A 26,378-nucleotide genomic window follows, 5' to 3' on the forward strand; every position below is an offset into this window, starting at 1 on the left:
GTGTAGGAAGACGAGCCTCAACTTCTGATTTTCTTTGTGAAGGCTCCTGAAAGTTATGCCACCATCCCAAGTTCATGTGATCCTGAGGATTAAATCTAGGGCCTCATACATACAAAGCCAGCAGGCTACCCACTAAGTTGCATCTCTAACTGTAGTAGATCTTCTCTCCAGGTGCCACCAAGCCCCCACGGTTCCACAACCCATGTATATAATAATCACTCAGACACTTATATTACTTATAAACTGTATGGCCGTGGCAGGCTTCTTGTTATCTACTTCTTCTATCTTAAATTAACCCATTTATATTAATCTATAACTTGTCACGTGGCTTGTGGCTTGCCTGTACCTTACATCTCGCTTGTCATGGCAGTGGCTGGCAGCTCTCTCCGCCTCCGCCTTGTACTTCCTGTACTTCTCTTCTCTGTTTGTCCCACCTATACTTCCTGCCTGGCTACTGGCCAATCAGTGTTTTATTTTAACCAATCAGAGCAACATATTTGATATACTTGTCCATCCCACAGCATCTAACCCAATAGAATACTTTATCAATGTTATTAATTTTAGTTTTATTTTTGAAATTATAATACAATTATCAAATTTATCCATTCCACTTCTTCTCCATACCTTCCCTTATAGTGTTCCACACTCTCTTTCAAATTCATGATCTCTTTTTCATTGTTAGTGTTTGTATGTGTTTTCTGATATATAACCTGCTAAGACTGTATAATGTTACTCGCATGTATATTTTCTTTATTGCTGGAAACTCATTTCTGTCCTCTTCCTTGGGGAAGACCACCTTTCCTGCTTCCAATTTTCCATAGTTACCTATAATTAATTGTGTAGGGCTGGAGCCTTTTGGGCTTTCTCCATCCAGTTTCACATATCCACTGTTGTCATCCTTGTTCAGCTCACATTTGGCAGTCATGTTGGTGAGACATGGATGTAGCTAGCCTCTTATTTTACTTGGAGACATCATCTCACAGCAAACTTCCTGGTCCTCTAACTCTTACAATCTTTCCATTCCCTCTTTCACCATGTACCCTGAGGTACATGGTGTGGAAATGTTTTATAGCTGTATCCATTGGAACTGGACTTTATAACTCTGATATTTGATTCATTGTGTGTGGTATATGCTTAGGGAGAGACATTGTCATGTGTTCATGAGACCAATTGACATGAGGGCAAGCTCAGGAAAGGTGGGTGCTGAAATGTAGAAAACTAGCTGGTTAACCATTCCCATTTCAGAGAAAGGCTCTCATATTCTCAGCAAACAATTACTAAAAGTAGTTAAGTATTTCAGAAAGCATAGAAAAGATGTATCAAACTATACTTTGAAAAGTATCTGCCTGTCACTTGATTTTGATGTGAACATAGGGTAAGTACTCTTGACAATATTCAGATCTCCCACACATATTTTTCTTTATTAAATATGTTTATTTATTAAAATTTTTCCATTTTAGATACCAACCCCAGTTCCCCCTACCACCTCCTCACCTCCCTCCTACTCTGCTCCTATCCACTCCCTCAGAGTGGGTAAGGCCTCCCATGGTAGTCAACAAAGTCTGGCATACCAAGTTGAAGGAAAGCCTAGCCCCTCTTCATTGTATCAAGGCTGAGCAAGGTATCCCACCACAGGGAATGGCTCCAAAAAGCCAGTTCATGCATCTGGGATAAGTCCCGGTCCTGCTGCCAGGGACCCCACAAACAGATCGAGCCACATAGCTGTTACCCACATTCAGCAGGCCTAGTTCTGTCCCATGTAGGTTCCCGAGCTGTCAGTACAGAGTCAGTGAGCTCCAACTAGTACCAGTCAGCTGTCTCTGTGGGTTTCCCCATCATGTTCTTGACTTCTTCTTCTTCTTCTTCTTCTTCTTCTTCTTCTTCTTCTTCTTCTTCTTCTTCTTCTTCTTCTTCTTCTTCTTCTTTTAATGTTGAATGACATTTATTGAAGGAGGGAGGAGGTCTTAAATACAGGCTTACAGCACAATGGGGGAAACCTGGATGGCAGAAGTTCGCTTCTGATGTTTTTTTTTTTTTTTTTTTTTTTAAGATCAAACCACCCTGGGCCTTGTGCTTGCTTGGCAAGTGCTCTACCATTGAGCTAAGTCTCGTGTTGTGTGTGTTCCCCCCCTCCCCCACCCCCCCCCACCCCACCCCCTGCCACACTCTTGCATCTAAGCAGTTAATGCCCAATATGATGGATACACAGACAAGGAGCTTCCCTTAAGCATTCAGGAGGATGGAATCTCACAGGGAATTAGCATAGGGAGGATATCAAGGTCAAGGTCAGCAAGCAAGGCAACAGTGTAGATGTAACCATCTTGTTAAACAAGAAACACAGAGCCAATTGCAGAGTTAAAAGCCAAGAGGTCAGAGAAATAGCTGAGAGCTGAAAACCTTACCCTTCACTGCTGCTCTGTCTTTCCTCTTCACCAGAGGCCTACTTCTGTGGTCTGTCTTTTATATAGACTTTCTGTTCTGCCTTCTCATTGGTTGTAAACCCAGCCACATGACCTCCTCATCACTGCCTGTCTGTACAGACCTCCAGGTCTTCTATGGTTGGTATTGAGATTAAATGCATGTGTTGCCATGCTGGCTTTATCTTTGAACACACAGAGATCCTGCCTAGCTCTGCCTCCCAAGTGCTGGGATTAAAGGTGTGCACCACCACTGCCTAGCTTCTGCTATAGCTTGCTCTGACCCCAAGGCAACTTTATTAATATACAAATAAAATCACATTTCAGTACAAATAAAATATCACTCTATAACAGTTACCCAAAACGGGGGCCAGGAACCTACAGGTCTCCCCCCCGCCCCCGACCTTCTACTAAAAAATGAGCTTCTGACTTAGGTTACATGGGACGTCAGCAGGTCACCTTACCAGTCATGGAGACACCTGTCCAGGCCACACAGGTATTCTGTCTTAGGTTGGTGAGTGCCCCCCAGATATTACCCCTCTCTGAATACTCATTATTATATAGGCTCAATTGTGTGAGAGCTGCAGAGTTAACTGTTGCCAAAGATCTCTAAGTGGCGCTGGGCTTGCAATCTGTGTGTTTGACACAGGGAAGACAAACAGACATCTTAACTCACCCTTAGCTGGTAGGTTAAAGGCAACTGAGCCATTCCTTTCCTTAACAAGTCTTACTGCAAATTAGAGACCTTGTAAGATGGTATCCTGAGAGCAAGTGGAACTTGAGTTTGTAAATTTATAGCTTTCAAGGCCAATTGAAATGTATATAACTATTGATTTAAATTTATCATGCCCAATAGAATGAAAGATTAATTAACTGTGGTAGCTACTTTTGCTGCCAGGGTCTCCACTGTGCTAGCTGTAGTAACCAATTATGAAATGGCAATCCCCAAAACAGTAGCAGCAGTGGCCAGACACACATTTTAAAGATGAGAAGGATTGGACTATTTGTAGGGGCACAGCATTCATCTATAACAGCTCCCTTAAAATTGATCCAAGTCTCTTAGTATAGAGGTTGGGTGCATTATTAATTACTGAAAGTTTTGCAATAGCCTTATTAATGGATCTTTTACTTTGTTCTTGCTTGCATTCATTGAATGCATGTATCTTACAGATAGCTATCATAAATTTATAAGATCATGATATGTTTTGTTCATAAACTGTTTAACACATAATGTTTAATAGCTCAGGGAGTGCTCATAAAAATCACAATCCTATACAATCCTTGCCTTTGTACAGTTATGGCATTTAAGAACAGACTAATGTGCCCTGAAATCTAGTTGTTTTTCAACTCATCTGTACTTTTTTGACTCAAAGTAAGTTTGTACACAATATAAGGCTTTACTAAACTTTCCTCTACTTAAAGAATTTCAGGCTTTATTGGAAATAGGCTTTGAGGGACTGTTTCAATGATCCTTGTGCTTCATTAAAATATCTTTCCCTAGCTTTCACTTCAAAATAATGGGTCACACATTTTTCTATTGTTATTTTCTCTTTAAATACAACTAAATGATTTGGATATTAGGTAGAAAACAAGCATAAGAAGACTGTGAAACACAAGGAGAAAATGGCATATTGCTGGGAAATTGGAGACACAATACTGGGGTAGGTTTGGTTTATGTATCATCCATTGCAATGATGGAACTTAACCTAGTAAGATAAACATTAGATAAGAAAAACATCTACAGAAGCAACCAAAACTAAAAATCATTCATTCTGTGCCACTGGACTCAGCAATAACAAGGGACCACCTGTACACATGGGTAGCATCAATAGTGAATTCACAAAGATTTATGCTGAATGGTAAAATTCTGATCATATAAGTTTACTTATTGCCCGATTCTATTTACAAAATGTTCAGAAGTTCCATTACATAACTATTATCCAGAAATTTAAAAAGATGGGGAACCAAGGGGAAGCAGGTATATCATGAAAGAACTACATGAAGGACTATGTTGGAAGAAATTTGTCCTCTGTCTTGCCTGAATTACTGCTAATATTTTGATGTGATGTTATGTCACAGTTTTGTTCAATGATTGTGCTAGGGAAAGCACCATATTTTGATAAAGGTCATGAGTTTTCTTCCTATTATTCTTTACTAAAATGTATGACTCCTCAGTTAAATGTAATTTAAAATTTAATTATAAATTTGTTTTCTCAATTTTAATTTTGGCTTCTAAGACAATAAACTGCAATTCATTTATAATATTTGGGATTACAAATTGATACATATATGAAGGTTCCGAAGAAAAGCAGTGATATTGATACAAATTTAAAGGTTCTGAGAAAAACAGTGATATTGAGTTATAATGAATCAAATTTAATAGCTCTGATAACTTTTATTTTCCACTTTAATCACTAACTTCCAAGAAACATGAATAACTTACATGTTATTATTCTCTAAGTTTTTATATAAAATCAATATTAATGTCAACACTTAAATAATTGTTTTGTATAACGATAACATTAATTTTCTGTTGTAATTATATAATATATTAATATCTAAAGTGTTATGAGCTAGAGTTTTGGAGCCCCAAGTAGCATACTATAGCAGCATTAAAATAATCCTACTCAGTAGAATTCAATTGAGACATTAATACAAGCAAGAATCCAAGTTACTGAAAAAGGACTAATGTTAGACATTTTCCCTCATAATGTTCCTAATATAAATAAGATTTTCTCTGGTGAATTGTTGCATGTTTATTGCTAATTTCACATTGATTGTGACTGGTAAAATCTAGGACAACGTTGAGTTTACAAACATTCTTAGAAACAGTAAACAATAGTGATTTTCCTCAGTAAGGTAAGCCATGATTATCTATTGGTTTTGTTTATCCCCTGTTTTACCAAGCTGTGGCTCCCTAATGGCTAAACAACTGCTTAAGAGCATGGGAAATGTGAGTTCTTTTTCTGGTAGTAATGAATGTAGCTTGAATTGTCTGTACTACACCCACTGGGAGATTTTTGTGATGAATACATGTGCTTGCAATAATAAAGCAACCAGAACAAAAGCAGGCTAAGACATAGAAGGATGTAATTTATGCCACAAAAATAGTAAGTCATAAACTGATCTGTATTTACAGGGTGATTTATGTTTATGTAAAATATGACAGACTATCTATAGCCACAAAGAAAAAAACATGCTAGGAGGTGTTCTTTTTGTTTTTTGTTTTTAACTTCCAGGCTCCCTTTGAATGGACCACTTATACTGAAAAATAAAAACTGTGTGCAAACAGCCCCTATTACAGAGAGTGGAAATTTTCATTCAGCAAGGCTGCCACAGAACAGCTGATAAGCTTATTTCTCAACATCTTCACTTTCAAAACACCTTTCTATGTCCTTGTTCACATTTTAAATGGAGTTTCTGCTTAGATTCATCTCTGAGAGAGACCAACACTTATTGAGCTATTACTGTGTGTAGTACTTGTAATAGAAAGCTAAAGGCCAAAGCACTCTTTTTCTGCTTTTTTGTTTCCACACAAATCTTTAAATATAAACCTTACTGATGCTAAGAGACTTCTCACACATTTGGAACACACAGTTCTGCTTTAAGTGCCACAGTTAAACTAGATTCACTTATAAAATTATCATATTATAGGCTTTAAAAATATTCAAGAAGACACTCAACCTGGTGTTTGCTCTTTTCCTTTGGAAGAACTACTAGTTTTCCCTGAACATTAAGAATGTGAGGATTCATGTTAGATGAAAATCCAAGATCCAAGTTGTTTAACAGAAAACTTTCAAAGTTATACATTTTTTATGATACTGAATATTAATTTCTTTATGCTTAATAGGACTACACATTTCTTAACTACTTATTTTGCATAATTATTATTTTTGTTTTATTTCAGAAAAATATCATTAGATGTTTTTAAACAATGGAAAGATAACTATCATAACAGTTTTCCTCTATCACAGTTCAAATAAAATGTTGACTTAAACAAATGCTGCTGTGCTGCAAATTCTGAGATATATATGGTAGCTGAATATCTGATCACCCAAGTGGACACTCAAGAAAGGACATGTTAGCTCACTCACTCTATTAACTCCCTCCTCCCAACAGTCAATGTGCAAACCTGCCACTGACCTATAAAAATCTATAAAGGTTGTAGTCAAGGAAAATAAAACTTAGCACCTCCTTTTCTTTGTACTATGACTCTCATGGCAAAGGTAAGTTTAAAAGAACTTCACATGTGTTCTATAAGGCATTCAGAGACATATCCACATTATTCTGCCAAATACTGCCTCAAAAGACATTTGTCACATCAATAATTGTCTCATGAGAAGCTCATTTTCTAAGTATCACCAAACTGTTAGTTCTAAGGAATTACTTTCTCTTGTAAGGTTAACAACAATGTCACAAAATGAATGACAAAGCTATTTTTTTTTTTCCATTAAGTCTTAGTCGTGTATTTGTACATGTTTATATTTAGGCATGTTCATGCTACAAGTGGCATGGAAGTCAGAGAATAACTTTCAGAGTATATCTTCTTCCACTCCCTTGAGATGGAGCCTATTTTGGTGTCTGTGCTGTTGTGCTGCACATTCTAGGCCTAGCTACCCGAGTGAGCTCCCTGCTGATTCTCCTGGCCTTGCTTCCCATCTTACTATAGGAGTACTGCAGTAATAGGTATATGCTACTGTATCTGACTTGTTCAGTGAGTTCTAGATGAGATTTGTGCCGTGAGTGCACTAAGTCATTTCTCCAGTGCTCAAAGTACAATCTTAGAAGACATAAAACCACATGATAGCCAGGCGGTGGTGGCACACGCCTGTAATCCCAGCACTCAGGAGGCAGAGCAGGTGGATCTCTGTGAGTTTGAGGCCAGTCTGGTCTACAGAGATAATCTAGGACAGGTTCCAAAGCTATAGAGAAACCCTGTCTCGAAAAACAAAAACAAACAAACAAACAAACAAAAAAACACATGATAAAGAAACTATATTTGTTTTAATTTAATACAATTTTTATGACTTTCTACTTTTGGTCAACATTTGTCAATCTCATCACATGCATATATACATACATAAACAAATATATGTATGTGAAATATGTGTGTGAATGTGTGTATGTATATGCTCATCTATGCATATTTATTTATTTTTATTTATACTAGCATATTTCAGGTTCCAAATATGGCTATAGAAGATTTTACCTACCTCTAAGAGCAAAGCTAAATAGAATTATAGTTTTTGATGCTCAACTATCCATTGTTAATTTAAACTTTAATACTCTTTTTGAAAAGGCATTTTGAAGGTGGTTATGGTAAGGAACCAAAGAATAGGAGGATGATGGTATTTATGAATTCATGTATATACATGGGTAAGTAAGGAAAATCTAGTTAATGCTTATTAAAAGCATCTGCTTGATGTTCTTTCTGGGTGGTTTTATGTAATATACACACAATAAAGGTAGAGAGACTGGAGATTCTGGTGCATAGACTTAGTCAGTTTTGTGTGTGAACTTAAAGATTAATGCTTCTAATTCTGATTCCTTTTAGTACCACAGCTTAACCTTTTAAATAAATTCCTAATCTTAGTTTAAAATTATCATTGAAAAGCTTACCATGGGAATAAAACAAACTGTAAATTTTAAGACATGATTATTTTATTTTGCCTCTTCTATAGAGTAAACTTTCACATACAGATTCGTGGGAAGTGAATTGTTACAGGTGTGAAGGCAAAGGTATCCTGGCAGCTGGGAGACAAGGAAAATCACAAAGTTACAATACACAGCAAACTTCACTAAAGAGATTTATTAGAAAAGACACAAGAGGGTGTCTGCCTCTGCTTAGGAGAGAAGCAATAAAGAACTCAGTAGGAGGTAGACTTTATGTGGGATTTCTGGGGCAGGGACTGCTTTCCAGTTTATCCATGTATTGTTCGGATTCCGTGGCTCAATTTTGGGGTAAGCTCAGAGATTGGTAGGATTTTGTGCTTCTTTTTTTCTGTAGGATGGATCTTGGCCATCTGCATCTAGAGGGGCTGGAAATGGCCATTATGGGCTGTTAGAGTAGTCTGGGGGACATGGCCTGACCACTCATGCTTCATGAGTCTTATAGGAAATCTAATATAATTAATTTGAGATAATTAGGACATAATCTTAGAGTTTCAAGTAAAACACCCATCCTTTGGGTTTTAAAACTGTTGCTATCACTGACAGTTAAGTAGAAAAAACTTTAATATATAGCAGTTGTGCATGATTTAGACATACTGATTCAGAATCTCCAGAACAAATGTCTTAGTTTACATAATAAGGAGTGTAATTAAAATATATGTCTTCTAACTAAACATAATAAAAGCTATATACAGCAAGCTGACAGCCAATATCAAATAAAATAGAGAGAAACTCAAAGTAATTTTACTAAAATCAATAACAAGAAAAGCCAGTCATGCTAGGTAGTGGTGGTGCACCCCTTTAATCCCAGCACTTGTAAGGTAAAGGCAGGTGGATCTCTGTGAGTATGAGGTCATCCTGGTCTACAGAGCAAGTTCCAGGACAGGCTCTGAAGTTACACAAACAAATTTTGTCTTGAAACCACCCCCCAAAAAAAAGGTAAAAAAGGAAAAAGCTGTCTACTTTCTCCATAACTATTAAATATAATAGTCAGAGTTCTAGCTAGAGCAATGAGAAAGCAAAGGGAGATCAAGGGGATGCAATTTCGAAAGAAGTCAAAGTATTGCTATTTGTAAATGTGATAGTATATATAAGGGACCCCAAAAATTCTATCAGGGAAGTCCTACAGCTGATAAATACCTTCAGCAATAAAGAAAATTAGTAGCCCTGTTATTTATAAATGATAAATGTGCTGAGAAAGAAATCAGAGAAACACCTTTCACAATAGTCATAAATAATATAAAATAACTTGGAGTAACTTTAACCAAGCAATACTTGTATGACAGGAACTTCAAGTCTTTGAAGGAAGTTTGGAGAATATATCAGAAGATCAAAAGACCTCCCATGCTCATATTTCAGTAGAATTTAACATAGTAAAAATGGCCATCTTACCAAAAGCAATCTGTAGACTCAATGCATTCCCCAACAAAGATCCTACACAATTCTTTACAGACTGCAAAAGAACAATACCCAACTTCATATGAGAAAACAAACGAACAATGTTAGCTAAAACAATGGTGCAAAATAAAAGGACCTCCTGAGATACCACCATCACTGATTTCAAGCACTACTACAGAGCTATAGTAATAAACACAGCATGATATTGGCATAAAAACAGACAGATGGATGAATGGAATCAAATCTAAGTCCCAGATGTAAGTCTACACACCTATGGATATCTGATTTTTAACCAAGAAGCCAAAATTATATAATGGAAAATAGAAAGTATCTTCAACATAACTGAATGTCTGCATGTAGAATACAAATAGATTCATATCTATTCCCTGCACAAAATTCAAGTCTAAGTTGATCAAAGACCTCAACATAAATTGGTTATACCAAACATGATAGAAAAGACAATGGAGAATAGCCTTGAACACATTGGTACAACAGACTACTTCCCAAATAGAACACCAGAAGCATAGACAGTACAAGAGACTACTTCCCAAATAGAACACCAGAAGCACAGACATCAAGACTGACAATTAATAAATAAGATTTCATGAAACTAAAAAGCTTCTGTAAGGCAAAGGACATTGTCAAAAGTACAAAATGGCAGCATGTTGAATGGAAAGATCTTCATCAACCCCACATATGACAGAGGGCTGATCTCCAAAATATATGAAGTAACTAGAAATAAAAAGAAAATCATATAATTCAGTTAAAAATGGAGTTTCAAATCTAAACACAGAATTCTCAACAGAAGAATTTCAAAAGCTGAGATACACATAAAGAAGTGTTCAACATGCTTAGTCATCAGGGAGACACAAATCAAAATGACTCTGAGATTCTGTCTTACACCTGTCAGAGTGGCTAAGATTAAAAACACAATTGACAGTTTTTGCTGGAGATGATGTAAAGCAAGGAGAACACTTCTCCACTTCTGGTGGGGGTATACACTTGCACAGCCACTTTGGAAATCAGTATGGTGGTTTGTCAGAAAGTTGGGAATCAATCTACCACAAGACTCATCTATACTACTTCTGCGCATATACCCAAAGGATTTCAATCACACCATAAGGAGACTTGCTAATCTATGTTCATAGAAGCTTTATTTATAATGTCCAGATCCTAGAAACAAAGTACATATCCTTTAAATGAAGAATGAGTAAAGAAAATGTGACATATTTATACACTGGACATTACTCAGCTGTTGAAAACAATGATATAATTAAAATTTTAAGGTAAATTGATGGAACTAGAAAAAAAATTAATCATGAGTGGACTAACCCAGATGCAGGAAGATAAACTTATTAGTGGATATTAGCTGTAAAGTAAAAGATAACCATGCTACAATACACAGACCCATACAGAGTATATATATACACACACACACACACACACACACGCAAGGAGGGCCCAAGGGAGACATGTAGTTTTCCTGGGAACAGGAGATAGAACAGATCTCATGGGTGGACTAGGAGCAGGTAGAGATAGGAACATGAGGATTCAGGCTGGGGTGAATGGAGTGGGAGAGTGCTAAAAAAGAGGACTGGAAAAGGGGGGCGGGCATTTTGATCAAGTATAAACTTGTTGTAAGTTAAACTCCCAGGAATCTATGAGGGTGACTTCAGATAAGACTCCTAGCAATGGTGTATGTGTAGTCTGAACTGGCAACCTCCTATGACCATGTGGGACTCCAGTGGAGGGACTGGGACATTGACCCACCACACAACCACTCAACCTTTGACTTGCAGTCTTTCCTGCCTATGGGTGTGGGGAGGGCAAGGGTAAGGGTGGTGTGGAGATTGTAGGAGTGGCTAACCATTGTTGAGTTGAATCTCAGACTCATATCATGAGCGTGCGCCCACTCGAGACACTTCCTTGAGTGTCAGGACGCAGAGGCTGGATGGCCTGGACACCTAGGATAGAAAGAAACATGACGGAAGAAAAAAATGTGTTGATTTTCTGCTAACTCATTATCAGCAATATTCTGCTATCCTCGTAGATTCGTGACTACCCCAATTGTCATCCAGAGAGCCTTTAGTAACTGGTGGAAACAGATGCAGAAACACACAGTCAAGCACTGGGCAGAGCTTGGGGAATCCTGCTGAAGAGAGGGAGGAAGGCTTTTAAGAGCCAGGGGTGTCAAGGATATCACAAGGGATCCCACAGAAACAACTAACCTTGGCTCACAGGAGCTTAGAGACTCTGGAACTACAACTAGGGAGCCTGCATGGGACTGATCTAAGTCCTCTGAGTATACATGAAATAATTGTGTAGCTTGGTCCTCTTATGGGACTCCTCACTATGGGAGAAGGGGCTGTATCTGACTCTTTTACTGGCTTTTGGGACCCTGCTCCTCATACTAGGTTACCTGGCTCAGCCTTAATACCAGGGGAGAAGCTTAGTCCTACTGCAACTTGATATGCCATGCCTTGTTGACATCCGTAGGAGGCCTGCCCCTTTCTGAACAGAAACAGAGGAGGAGTGGGTGGGGTATGCAGGGGTGAGGTGAGGTGAGAGAGTGAGAGGAGAGGAGGAAAAAGAAGAAAAAAATGTCTTTACAGAGAACAACAACTGAAATTCGTTAAAGGATCAGCATGAAAATGAGTAAATGTTGACAATGACCTGGTAATAGATGTTTACAATTCATGTAGGTAGACAGGCCAGAATCAGAGCCCTGGGGTAACGCTGCCAAGGAGTAATTTGGGGCTTGATTCTGCCTGTGGGAATGGAAGATGCCTCAGGGATTTTCACTCATATGTACTGAATTTGTTTCAGATCCCAAAGGTTAATGTGATTGGGAAGTTGCAATCAAATATACAGAATTTATATTCTGGACTGGAGATGCTTTCTGTGTCAGGTTTTGAGCCATTTTAAAACACAGAGAGGGAGATCTTAAAGTATTTCTTCCATTACTTTCTAAAATAATCATACTGTGATAATCACCCCATTCCCTATTTCATCACATCTCCAACTGACTTTCTCCCCTCCTTCATAAATCATTTAACTCTGACTCACTCAGTTATTGTCTATATTTATCATCTATTTGCTTGTTAACCATCATGGCTAAAGTGTAAATAAAATACAGTCCTAGATTATAAAAAGATCTAGACAAATAGATAAAGTATTGAATTGTTGATTGAATATTGGAGAAGAATTTTTTAAATATTTATTTATTTATTATGTGTACAGTGTTCTATCTGCATGCCAGAAGAGAACATCAGATTTCATTATAGATGGCTGTGAGCCTCCGTGTTCTTGCTGGGAATTGAACTCAGGATCTCTGGAAGAACAGATAGTGCTCTTAATCTCTGAGCCATCTCTCCAGCCCAAGAATTTTGATTAGGTATTTAAAAAGTGAAAGGAGAACTATCTCAATTCAAACAAAGTAAAACAAAAATCAACAAAGAGAATTTATGGTACTTTTAACATTGAAATTTGATCAGAATATAAAAAGTGATATGTAAGGCTATCCTTGGCTAGCAGGGCTATGTAAAAAAATCAGAAGACTACAAAAGAACTTAGAAGTTAGGAGGAAATATCTACTCTTAGGAAAGGATTAGTAGTAAACATAGGCAGGTGATGAAATTAGTTGCAAGTCTTCTTGGAGATATAGATATGCATGCTGGCTTTTGAACTACATACTGTATATATTATGCTGTATACATTTGAATAGATTGTAACATTGTAAACACTGTAGCAGAGCTAGGACCTGTGATTATATTTTGATTTGGGGCAGGTTATTTTTTTTTCAGTACTCCAAATGGAGATGACAAACATATTCTATCAGTAAGTATGCTGATATTTATTGTTTGTCCAACTTATCCACAAGCTTCACAACTTACCTGATGTTGTCCTTCATTTCATGGGTCTATTTTACTCAGATTATAAGAGACACATGTCTGCTTCATCTCAGGTTGACCCTATATCAATTTTTCTTCAATTGAACTTTTAGAAAATAAATTTCTATAAATTGATTTATTAAACTTCCTCATCTGTTTTTCCATAAATACATTGCATTTTCACTTAGTGTTAGAAAGGCTTACTAATTTTTTTTTTTTAAGCAGGCTTGGAGTTTGGGAGTTATATTTACTTTTTGTACATGTATATTTGTGAGATTTTGACCATCAAAACTACAGATAATATGATAAAATAACTTTTCAGCTTCTCTTCAATTGCACACTGTGTTCACTCAAGTAGGAACTGTACTGAAGACAGGGAACTGTTGATGTGCTGGCTTGTCGACATCTGTGGGTGACATCATCAGATTTCTAACTTGTCCATCCTGCTAGGATTCCAGCACAGGGCCAAGACCAAAGATGTGCATCTCCTCTGGTTCCTTTTATATTCAGCTAATGCTCACCAGAAAGGAAACCTTTATGAAACTTCCTAAAGAATTTGTATAGAAATATTTTATTTACTTGGTCTATGGGAAAGATACAAGTGCCTCTGATTAGGGCTTTTGCCTAGAAAGTAAACATAAGTATTTGAAAGCATTCAAGAAAGTAAGTTAATTTTGGAATTACTTAGAATATGAAGTGAAAGAACATTAATATTCTAGAGAAGTAATCACATCCCCTTGGGTGTTACTATGTTTTCAATGGAGGGTAATTGTGAAAGCTAACTTTCTTTCTGTTGATAAGAGGGTTTTTTTTTTGTTTTTTGTTTTTTTTTTACATTTATTTTGAACACTTGGTTCATTTTATGGCTAATTTTACATAATTGCATTAACAGCTACAGTTTTTAAACTGAATCAGTTCATAACTAATTGCTAAGATTCTTAATTCTCCTTCAGGCTAATAAAAGAAATTTTACTGTGACATAATGTGATTTAATAAACTAATAAATGTGGGAAACAGAGCAATGGCTAAGAACTTTATTTCTTGAAAACTTGTTGTTGCTTACATATATTTTGTATAATTACCACTTCATGCAATTAACACTGTCCTGCATATGTTTACCTTTTCAGCATAAAGAGGCTATTATTTTCTTACTACAATGTACTCTCTGCCTGTGGCAGTCAATTAAAAGAAGATTGAAGAAAAACACACAGAAATGGTTCTTAATAGTGTGCTTCTTAGCCTTTATACACATTCCAAACAAGTTACAAGTATCTATGCATTTCACTCATATGTCGACATTTGGCAAGGTAGAAACAGTCATATTTGAAGAATAGTGAACTCTGGCATATGAACTGTGCACAGATGACAGTGTTTAAGAATTTGGCTCTCTGAAAACCTTTTACTTTGAAGCTGTAAAGTAGAATTTTTTTTCCAGAGACTAGACCATCTGGTGCTCTGATTAATGTGAAGGATGAGGGAAAATGCATTAACTTCCTGTTACTGGGTTCTGTGAAGATTATTTTCCTTGACCTGCTGTACCTTTGGGCCCTGTTATTTTTTACATATTATCTAGACTGAAATTTCTCTTATTTCAGCAAATCATACAAGAAGGCTTGGCATTGTCTTATGAAATGTCTTGCTCTTTCTGGATGATAATTTATGGAATTTTTAGTTCTTTGTGAATACAATTAAAATTTATTATGTGATTTTGTTATCATGTATATAGGTATAACCTCAAGAATGAGTGAATATGTATATAGGCCATTTTTTGTTTATGAATAGAATTCTCCATACTTTCAGAAATTTGTTTTAGCCTGTTAGCTGATGATTACCTCAGAAAATTTTCAAGTTATATCTCTGGTTTGGGTGGATAAAGATGTAATTAAGTGAATCTACTACTGTATATTTTACCATGTTACTTGAAGTTGCTTTGTTATACTAAAAATAATTTTACTGTATGAAAATATTTTCTTTAGACTTTCAATGAATCAAACAACTTTCAAATGTATGTGCTTGTTTATTCTCTATTTTGTTACTATCTGAAAAAAATGCATGCAACAATAAAGGCATTTGGAAAATCCATATGGAAACCTACTACTTTAGAAGCACACACACACATATATATATGTGTGTGTGTGTGTGTGTGTGTGTGTGTGTGTGTGTGTGTGTGTGTGTCTACACACACACACACACACACACACACACACACACACACAATGTCACAACTACACATCTTTTGCTACCAAGAAAAATCTCCAGTGCTAGAACTGGCTTCCATCTTGATGAGTCTTTGATCAAAGGGGGCTTATGGATCTTTCAAAAATCACAAGCTATTTCAAAGTCTATGAATGCTTTCTCCAACCTGATAATAAGGTCCTATTTATGAAGACAATACTTATGTCATTGAATATGGAGAAGTCAATCTAGGACCCAACCTGAAGATTCATCCTAACCAAATAGTATTCATGTTACTATGAGGTACTCTGCATATTAACAGAGAAGAAAGGTGATCAATTTCACCTAGCTACAATACCCGAGACATACAACAGACACCTCCCTGCCTGCAAGACATGCAGCAAAAGTGACACAACCATTATGGGAGTAACCAACAACTTTCAGGTTGGATTTTCTGGCCTGCCGCATAAGATGGAACCAATACCTGACAGTGCTAAAGTGGCCAAGAATCTGAGATTAACTAGTTCATGGACTTATGGAAAAACCTACTGCTATCTTTCTGCTAAAGCAGTGGTTCTCAACTTGTGGGCCACCATCCCTTTGGGGTTGCATATCAGATATCCTGCATATAAGATATTTACATTGTGATTCATAAAAGTAGCAAAATTACAGTTATGAAGAAGCAACAAAGTAATTTTATGGCTGAGGGTCACCATAACCTGAGAAACTTTACTAAAGGGTCACAGCATTAAGATGTTTCAGAACCATTGTGCTAAAGGAACATAGCATTAAATGATAGATAGTTACATTCTCCAACCCTCACCAGATATGAATCATTTTTAGTTGATGGGGATTAACACAGAGATCTCCAACTAGACAATGTGCAGTGAATGAGATATTTGAAGCACTTGCCACTTAATAAGATGCCTTTCTCTAATCATGTGGTTCTCAAGCTTCCTAATGTAATCCTTTAGTACAGCTCCTCATGTTATAGTGATACCCAACCATAAAATAATTTTCATTGCATTCCGTAAGTATAATTTTGCTATTATTATGAATCCTAAAATAAATATCTGATATGTGACCCCTGTGAAAGGGTCCTTCATTACCCAAGGGGATTATGACCCACAGGTTGAAAACCATTGCTTTAACCCCCCCCCCCCTTTATGTATCATGGATCGATGTGGAGGAAGAGGTGGGAACATTGTAAGAGTTGGCAGTGGTATATGGCTCCAAGGAAATAGTATCTCCCAAACACAAGAGTAGTGTACAAATAGACTCACAGAAACAGTGATAGAACTAATAGACCCTTATAGGTTCAATCTCGACAAGGTTCAAGCCCTGAGAGAGGGAAACATTCATGGGCTCCCATCCCTAACAACTAAACTATTTGCAGTTGATATTTGCTGGGAAAGGAAAATAAGGTTTCTCCAGTGGAATGTTACTGGGTATCATAACCACATTCAAATACAGGCCACATGCCTAAGAGTAGTTGACTAACAAAAAGAACTCTGTGAAAGGATGTGCTATGTGTTTTCTTCCTTCCTTCCTTCCTTCCTTCCCTCCCTCCTTCCCTCCCTCCCTCCCTCCCCCTTCCTTCCTTCCTTCCTTCCTTCCTTCCTTCCTTCCTTTCTCTCTCTCTCCCTTCCTTCCTTTGTCTTTTTTCTTTGTTTCTTTCTTTCTTTCCTTCTTTCCTTCATTAGCATTTTGTCTTACTGTGTTTATGCTTGGTTATTTTGATATTTGTTTCAGGAAGTTTATTGTTTATGAAAGAGGGAGAGAAAAGAATAAGAGCATTGGTCAGCAATGAGGTAGAGAGGATTTGGGAGGATCTAGGGAATAGGAAATTATGAACAAAATGTATTGTACGGTGAAAATTTAAAATACAAAGTAAATCAATCTATTGAAGATACTATATTAATTTAAATATATTTTAATTTTCATCTGTTACTTTCTATGTATTGCAATAATCTCAAGATATATATGTACAAAAACAGTACACTTCTACTTCCATTATTTTCTAGTTTCAAATGTAAGTTTGTATAATTAAGAACATTTAAAAAAATGTGTATCTTCATCATAATAGGTAATTTTTCCATCTAGAAAGAAAAACAAACTTATCTAGCTAAATTACACTCTTGGAATATTAGTACATATTTTCAGGAGGCAATATAATTAATATTGGATAGTTAGTTTATATACCAACATGAATTAAACTAGAACATTTCAAATCACATATATTTGAGCCATATTTTGTTCACCTTCTGTTAATGGAAATGGCTATTCTGTAATCTGAGGTTCATACTATAGTGCCAGGTTTCAGCAACAAGTTTCTTATATTTATCCATTTATTTTCCACTGAACAAAGTGCATTTATCAGAACTGGGAACATAATAGGTCATTTAGAGTTAAGACTACATCAAGTAACTCACCAAAAATATTTTCTCCCTTTAATTTTAATATCTATTCTCATATCAAAGTAACTTGTACAGGTATACTCTTGCCTGCATACTTTACCACTATGAATAGTATGACAACAAGTCTCTGATCAAGAGATTTTTGTTAATATTCATATGTAGCTCCCAGAATTTCATTGCAAAACTATTTTTCTCGTGGATAAGTTCACTAGGAGCCACAAGCTCTTGCACAACATAAATTTGCATGTAATTGTTTTCTTCCTGTGAACCATATTTCTCTAATAAAAGCAGAACAATATCTCCATTGACCAAATCTAGCATTCACTTTACATTCAATTCAAGCACATTCTTGACAGTTTATCAAACATGTAAGTTAAAAATACTTTGGTATAAGCTCACTGAGCCACATTTGATGATAGTTGATATTTTATAGATGGGATAAAGCATTCCAATAGTATTTTCAGATAAAAAAAATGCATAAATTTAAAATTATGCACATTTCTCATGTGTGTTTGACTGAGAGGTTATTTCTCTAAAATCCGTATTTCATTTATTTCATTCCTCATCTGTCACATGAGAATCTTTATTTTTTTCAACATGGATAACAGCTAGAATTTATATTCCTTAGTTTTTTATTCGTTGGGCTCACTTAAGTTTGATTACACAGTGGTTTCAAATATATAAAAACATTATCATCAATGTTTATATAGTAAGTATTTTTAAGTGAAGATTATTAGTAAATGATATCTTCTTTGAAAGAATTAGTAATAGTTATAGTTCAGTATTGTTTCTTATAAAAAAGATTAAATACACTGACCAATTTGTTCTGAATGTTCCCCTCACGTAGACAAAAGTTTAAAGGACTCATCTTCTAAAAATATTCTCATCTTACTACTCATTGAATGTTTTCATTGTGAAGGGTAAATGAATACATAAGCCAAAAATATCATGTTTTCATTATGAAGGGTAAATGAATACATAAGCCAAAAATATCATGTGAATCATTTTTTTCTCTCTACAATATCTATTTAAATATCCTTGATTTCCCTTTGCAATTTTGCAATCCAGGTATATCTCAACTAAAGGTCAGGAATCCATTTCCTTGAAATGGAAATAGTAATGGAGGAAATCCAACATTCTACTAGTTTTGTAGGATGGGAGGAGCCCAACATCAATGTGGCCATTTCTCCAAATTATGAAGCTATTACTTTTTGAAAGTACAATAAAGAAGGTTCAATCACAGTGTACCTTTTAAAGTTGCTGACCAATGTCAAATAACTTTGGAGTTGGTAGTTTTATAGCCTTATCAACCCAATCTCTGCCTCTAAATTTCTACTCTGTATTTTGGTTTGAGGTCAAATCTCTTTGCCTAAAACACATCTATCATATTACATTAAATCGTATGTGAAATCCCTCATTTACCTTGATTATATTGGAAAATTCCTGTTTTACAAATAATGTACATTCTGATTTGCTAGGAATTAGCATAACAAGATTGCATTTTAGGAAAACAGTATTCACCCTATAAAATACAATCTTTATCTTCTTCTGTTACAACTTTAAAACAAAAGTATGTGGGACATTCTACATTCTATAGTTTTCTGTTTCTGTAAACTGTAGATGATTTTTTTTTTTTTACAAAGAGATGGGATTTGTGCAATGAGGAATAGAAGAGAAATGAAGTTATATCTTTAAAGTAAGGTTTTTTTTTTTCCACAAAAGAGATTTTAGGAGATGTTTAAGTTATAAAAACTTACTTTATGGATTAGTACAACTATATCTCACAGAGCTTATGTGACTTTCCTTGAAAAAGTCTCCATAGGGAAGGAACAGGCCCTGAATGTTGTAGTAATCTGTGTATTTATATACACACTGAGACTTTACATTATGTGAGCAACTGTTGTATGGTGGCTAATGCTCACTCATGTAGAGATATTGTGAATTTCTCAAATGCTTTAAATATAGTGTCTTTTGGGGGGGGGGTTTTCTTAGGGTTTTATTACTGTGAATAGACACTGTGACCATTGCAACTCTTAGAAAGGAAAACATGTAATTGGTTGGCTTATAGTCCAGAAGTCTAGTCCATTATCATCATGGCATGAAGCATGGCAGCATATAGTTATAAATGGTGCTGGAAAGGTAGCTGAGAGATCTACATCTAGATCCTTGGGCAGCAGAACGTGACAATGACACATTGGCCAGACTTGAACATCTCAAAGCCTACCTTCTAGTGACACACTTCCTCTAACAAAGCCATACCTTCTCCAACAAGGCCACACATTCTAATAGTGAATCTCTCTATGGATTTTGGGAGCCATTTTTTCCTTTTCTTTTTTTTATTATTATTAAGAAATTTTCTATTCATTTTACATACCAACCACAGATTCCCCTGTCCTCCCTCCTCCTGCCCTTCAGATTTTCCCCCCAACCCACCCTCCATTCCCACCTCTTCCAAGGCAAGGTCTCCCATGAGGAGTCAGCAGAGCCTGGTACATTCACTCCAAGCCCCTCCTCTCTTCACCAAGGTTTTGGAAAGTGTCCTGCCATAGGTGCCAGGTTCCAAAAATCCACCTATTGTTCCAGGGACAGGTCCTGATCTCACTGCCTGGGTGCCCCTAATCAGTTCAAGCTAAACAATTGTCTTTCCTATCCAGAGGGCCTAGTCAAGTGCCAAGGGGGTTCCTCAGCTTTTGGTCCACAGTTTATGCGTTTTGGGGAGCCATTTTTATTCAAACCACCACATTCTACTCCTTGGCCTCCAGAGGCTTGTAGCCGTATCATAATGCAAAATGCTTTTAGTCCAATTTCAAAAGTCCCCATAGTCAGTCACAGTATCATCACTGATTAAAAGTCAACAAAGCTTGATGTCTCTTTTGAGACTCACATAATCTCCCAACTGTAATTGTTTGTAAGATACAAATGAAAAAGTAGATCACATACTTCCAAAATACAATGACACAGGTTATATGTTACCATTCCTAAAGGGAGCATAGTGAGGAAATTCTGGACCAGAGAAAAACCAAATAAACCAGCTGGGCAAGCTCCAAATACTGCATCTCCGTGTCTAGTGCCAACCGCTCATCAGATCTCTAACTCCTTTCAATTTTTTTGGCTAAAGCGTGCTTCTTTCTTTTGGGCTGGTTCCACTCTCTATTAGCAGCTCTCCTCAACAGGTATCCCACGGCTCTGGCATCTCCAATATTTTTGGGTCTCCAAGACAATCCAGGTTTTGCTTTCAGAGCTTTGCACAATGGCCTTTCTAGACCTCAGTATAGGGATACCCCAACACATGCCTGGCCTCAGCAACTAATTTTAGTCGTGGAGGGGATTCTATAACCCCTTTCTCCCATCCTTGACTCTAAAGCCAGAACCATGTGGCCAAAGCTGCCAAGTTCTATGGCCTTCTGGACCTGGAAATGGCCTCCTAGTTCAATTACAACTTCATAGGCTTTTTGTCTTCAATGGTTTCCCTCATTGCCTAAGCTTAGATGTCCAGAAATTCGATATGTAGATCAGGCTGGCCTCAAATAGACATTCCTCTGCCTCTGCCTCTAGAGTGCTGGGATTAACAACATGCACCACCACACCTAGATCTAAACTTTTATTTAATTCCTTTTCAAAGAATTAAAAGCTTGGCTGGGTGGGATCTTGCCCTGAGGGCACCACTCCTTTTATTCTATTTAACTTTAGGATCTTCTTTAATCTATTTACTCCTTTAACAGAGGACTTAGGTCCATTCCACTTCCTGGTAAGGACTTTCTCCTTAAATTGTCCGTTTTCTATTTTTATTTGCTCAGCTTGCTGCTTTTCATTATAGATCTGCATAGGAGTGAATATTAATAACCACATGACAGAGTAGATACTAGGCTGTTTTGAAATTTCTCTGCCAATGCAATTAATCCAAAACTCTTCAATTTAGCCTTAGACAGATATTTTGGACAAAGCAAAAAGTGGCTTCATTCTTCATTCTTCACCAAAATATTACAAGAATGGTCCCTAAGCCATATACAAATATTATATCCTCTGAAAGCTCTTGAGCCATGCCTCCACAGTTCAAATCATCCTGAGCACCAATGTCTTTCCTATGAGCATGGTCCATCATGGCCTACTTAAAGCATTCAACTGCTTTTCTAATCTGAAGTCCCGAAGTCCACATTCCTGTAAGAAACATGGTCAGGCCTATCACAGTAATTTCTCAGTCCCTGGTACCAACTTCTATGTCCCTCATGGGCCCCATTTTCATTCAAATTTCCACAGGGTTTAAAATTGGATTTTAACCATACAAAAGCAGAAAACTACCACTCCAGAAATGATTGAGTAATCTGTGAATGATATAAGTTATTCACACCTATAATCTCAACACTTGAGATGCTATGCTAGAATGGAAGATTAGTACTTAGATTTCAGTTTGGGCTATAGACAGAAAACCTGTCTCAAAAATAAAATAACATCAGATGTGTGCCTTTTTCTCAGGGTTTTCCAGTTTTGGAGCCACTGCTCACATTTTAAATGATCTACATGATTTGGTATTTTATCTGATATACATGAAAATAAAAAAGTGAACATATTATTTTGTTTTATATAAACTCAATCATTATAAATATCAACAAAAAAGAGTTACTATAGTATCAAAATGGGAAAGCATTCTTTGAATATTATTATGTGAATCTTCCCTTTGTGAAATCAAATGAAAGAAATGTTAGGCTTGTACAAATCTTAAATGGATTTATAATGGAGCTTTGAAATTCGTGGTAATCTCACTCACAACAGGTGATAAAAAATGTTCTAAATCAAACTGCAAATAAATTTCAAGATGTTTTAATCAGGATAATACCTGGACATTTTTGTAAGCACAAAATTATAAATCTATTTTACATAAAATTATGACTATATTTTAAGCTACTATACTAATAAAACAGTGACTAGAACTTAGTCTTTAAGAAATATGTCCTTTGATGGATAGTGGTGGCTCATACCTTTAGTCCCAGCACTCAGGACACAGAAGCAGGTAGATTTCTATGGGTTAGAGGCCAGCCTGCTCTACAGAACTAGTTCCAGGACAGTCAAGGCTATACACACAAAACAAACAAACAAACAAATACCTGTCTCAAAGAAAACAAACAAAACAAAACAAAGAATGGAGAAGTATATCTTTTTCTATTAGCAAAACATATCTTGAATGTTATAAAAGAAAACTCAAATCCTAAAACCACAAAACTCTAGAAATTTATTAAATATGTTAACAATAATGCAGAAGTGGAATTCAAGAGGGGTCTTGTTAAATATAACAAATTCTTTAATTATCAAGCATGAAGCAAGTAACTATTCAGTAACATTTTCAAATATTTTGAGGAAGTCATGGTGATTTCTGGGTTTTAGAAACACTGAAGGAAGTAGCCAGTATTTGAATAATGAAATGAGAAGTAGTTAGTTACCCAAGTGTAAAGGGAAGCTCAAGTCCTGAAAAGAAAATAGGGCTGGATTTTCTACTTTACATAAGGGAATAACAGTGAAGAGGTTCAAAATAATTATTAATCTGCATTTGTGAGATACAATTCATGCATAATAAATTGTACTGACAAACACTATAGTTAATAATTTCTTTATGTAACTGCAAAGAAATCAAACCATAGAGTAAGTCTACCATTTACAAAATATTGTTGAGCAAGCAGAGTAATGTACTTACCTGTTACATATAAACTATAATTTTTCTTCATTTATTCTTTTATAATTTATAATAAATGTCTATCTATAGCTACATAATTAAAAATCTATGCACATCTATTTCTATAAATTTGGACTATTTTCTAATAACCTATTGCATATATCTAATTTTAAAAATCATTTTACATTCTAAATGTTCATTTTCTCAATTGAGATCATTTATTTACTTGCTTACTATTTATAATATTGTATGTTCTCTGTTTTGTTGTGAAATGTCATTCTATATGCTGTGAATGTGTGTTGATCTGATTGGCTAATAAATAAAATGCTGATTGGCTAGTAGCCAGGCAGGGAATATAGGCAGGATAAGCAGATAAGGAAAATTCTAGGAAGAGGAAGGCTGAGTCAGGAGTCACCAGCCAGACACAGATGAAGCAAGATGACAAAGCAGAACTGAGAAAAGGTACTAAGCCATGTGGCTAAACACAGATAAGTATTATGGGTTAATTTAAGTGTAAGAGCTAGTCAGTAATAAGCCTAAGCTAATGGCTGAGCAGTTATAATTAATATAAGCCTCTGTATGTTTACTTGGGGAATGTGAGTGGAAGAGATTTGTCCTGACTGTGGGTTGGCTGAGCAGAACACAAGAAAACTTCCAACTACATTGTTTTGTGTCCTATCAAAACTGAAAGACAAATAAAATCACAAATTTACATTAATGCAAAATTACAAGTATCTTACTATTTTATGGTTTAAACTTATTATATTAACATATGTACCCTATTTCAAATAATAAGAAAAAATAAGATTTGGTGAGCAGCAGAGGTGGTGAGAAGGCTTATGTTTATTAAAGTTTTTCTATAGAAAGTTTCATTTTTATTTTCTTCAGCTTTTTAAATTGTCCTAATATTTGTATCAGTGCAAAATGAAGGATATTTATTTTATGTGCTTGATTATGACTCATATACAGTCTTTATTTTATCTTGCAGATTGATATGACTTCTTACATATTTTAAAGAGTTGGTGTTATTTTGTTCTTCAAGGGTTAAAGATCTAACAGGAGGCCCCCAATTGAACATCAGTGAAATACAGAAAAATATCATGATATATAAACTATAATCTATTCCTAAGATAAAATTTGTGAGTAGTGGAATCAACTGTCTTCTAATATGTACTACAGAAACAACTCACTCTCTTAAAAACTTCAAGAATTAAGAATGATGTACAGACACAAACAAACATTTTAGACCTTGTCTGTACAAACTGTATCAAATAATATGAAAGAGTTGTAAAGGAAAGTTTCATTTTACAGATGAATTATTGGTACATGTACTATCCTAAAGAGATTATTTGGGTGTTAGCATTGCAATTTGTTAAATGGTACAATGGCTCTATTCAATGTTTATTGACTTGTATTAACATCAAATGATGAGAAAAATATCTGAGAGTATATTATATTTTCTTCTCACTTACTCAGTAGTTTTCAAACACTAAAAAAGAGAGTAAAAATTAAATAAACCATAAATAAAATATGATGGAAGTGGAGCAATATGGCTTTCCCCCCTCAACATTCCCGGTAAAGATGACAGCATGGTTATAGCTTCTGGCTGACTATGTTCAGCCCATTTGGTAAACTTGCCCACATTGAATACACTTTGGCTGCTGCAGCCAGAGGTTCCTTTAGCAGGAATTAAATAATGCCAATTTTGTAGTACTAACAACTGAGAGAAAACAGAAATCCGTCCTGTAAGATGAAAGGAGTGTATACAAAGTGGAACTGATTATCAAACACATCGGTTTGGTTTATAGTGTCATGAGCCCAGATTACAGAGAGCTCATGCACAGAGCTCAGAAACTATCTTGTTTATCAATAACCCATTCCCACAGCCCAGTTGGTACAAAGAGTAGTGTCCCTGATGTAAGAGTATAAACAGTCAGGTGGTGTTCATCTATTTGGCATTTCTTTACTTACTTGTGGGTAGAATAAGGGATGATCATATTTATTTCAGTAAGATCTATCTGGAGTTTACTTTGCCTAGAAGATCATAGCAATGGGGAAGAAACATGTGAACAGGAAATCTTTCCTTGAGGACAGATATAATGAAGATTTAGAACTGGAAGATGCCATTCATACAGCCATCCTAACCCTCAAGAAAAGCATTGAAGGTCAAATGGCAGAAGATAATGTAGAAGTTTGATCAGCAATGATTTAGGAGACTCACCCCAAGTGAAGTGAAGGATTTCTTGACTGACATAGCATGATAAAGATGTGCCTAAACAAACCAGATTGGATTCATGTTTCTAAATATTAATCATAATAAACTGTTAAACCAATTTTGAGCTTTTAAGAGTTAAAGTTTAAACATACATCTTTCTCACTTTATCATAGTTGCTTTTATGGAATTGCATTGCAAAGAAAAATGATAACTTTTTATAATGAGATCTCATTGTCCCTTTTACTACCAAATAGGACTGTATTCCCATAAAACACAATTCTGATTTTTAATATACATCATGGCTTTTTGGACTGGGAAAATCATCTGTACAATTTGATAAATATGTGAGACAGCCTATGAATTGTGTTAAGCACCTGTTGATATAGATCAGTGAGGTCTTGAAGTATTGTGCAGCTGTATTTCAGCAATGGAGTATTAAGTTAATTGGTCTCCTCTAGAAGACATGTGAGTAAATAAACAATGGTGTGCTAGAAAAAAATATGCTGAATCATCTAGATATAATTCCCAATG

General features: G+C 35.9%; 1 pseudogene; it reads left to right on the forward strand.

Moving 5' to 3' along the window:
- Positions 1–25,893, forward strand: part of LOC118596553 — a 96,459-nt pseudogene extending 70,566 nt beyond the window's left edge.
- The last annotated feature ends 485 nt before the right edge of the window (positions 25,894–26,378 follow it).

The sequence above is a fragment of the Onychomys torridus genome, chromosome 15, assembly GCF_903995425.1.
Source record: "Onychomys torridus chromosome 15, mOncTor1.1, whole genome shotgun sequence".
In the NCBI taxonomy this organism is placed as follows: Eukaryota; Metazoa; Chordata; class Mammalia; order Rodentia; family Cricetidae; genus Onychomys; species Onychomys torridus.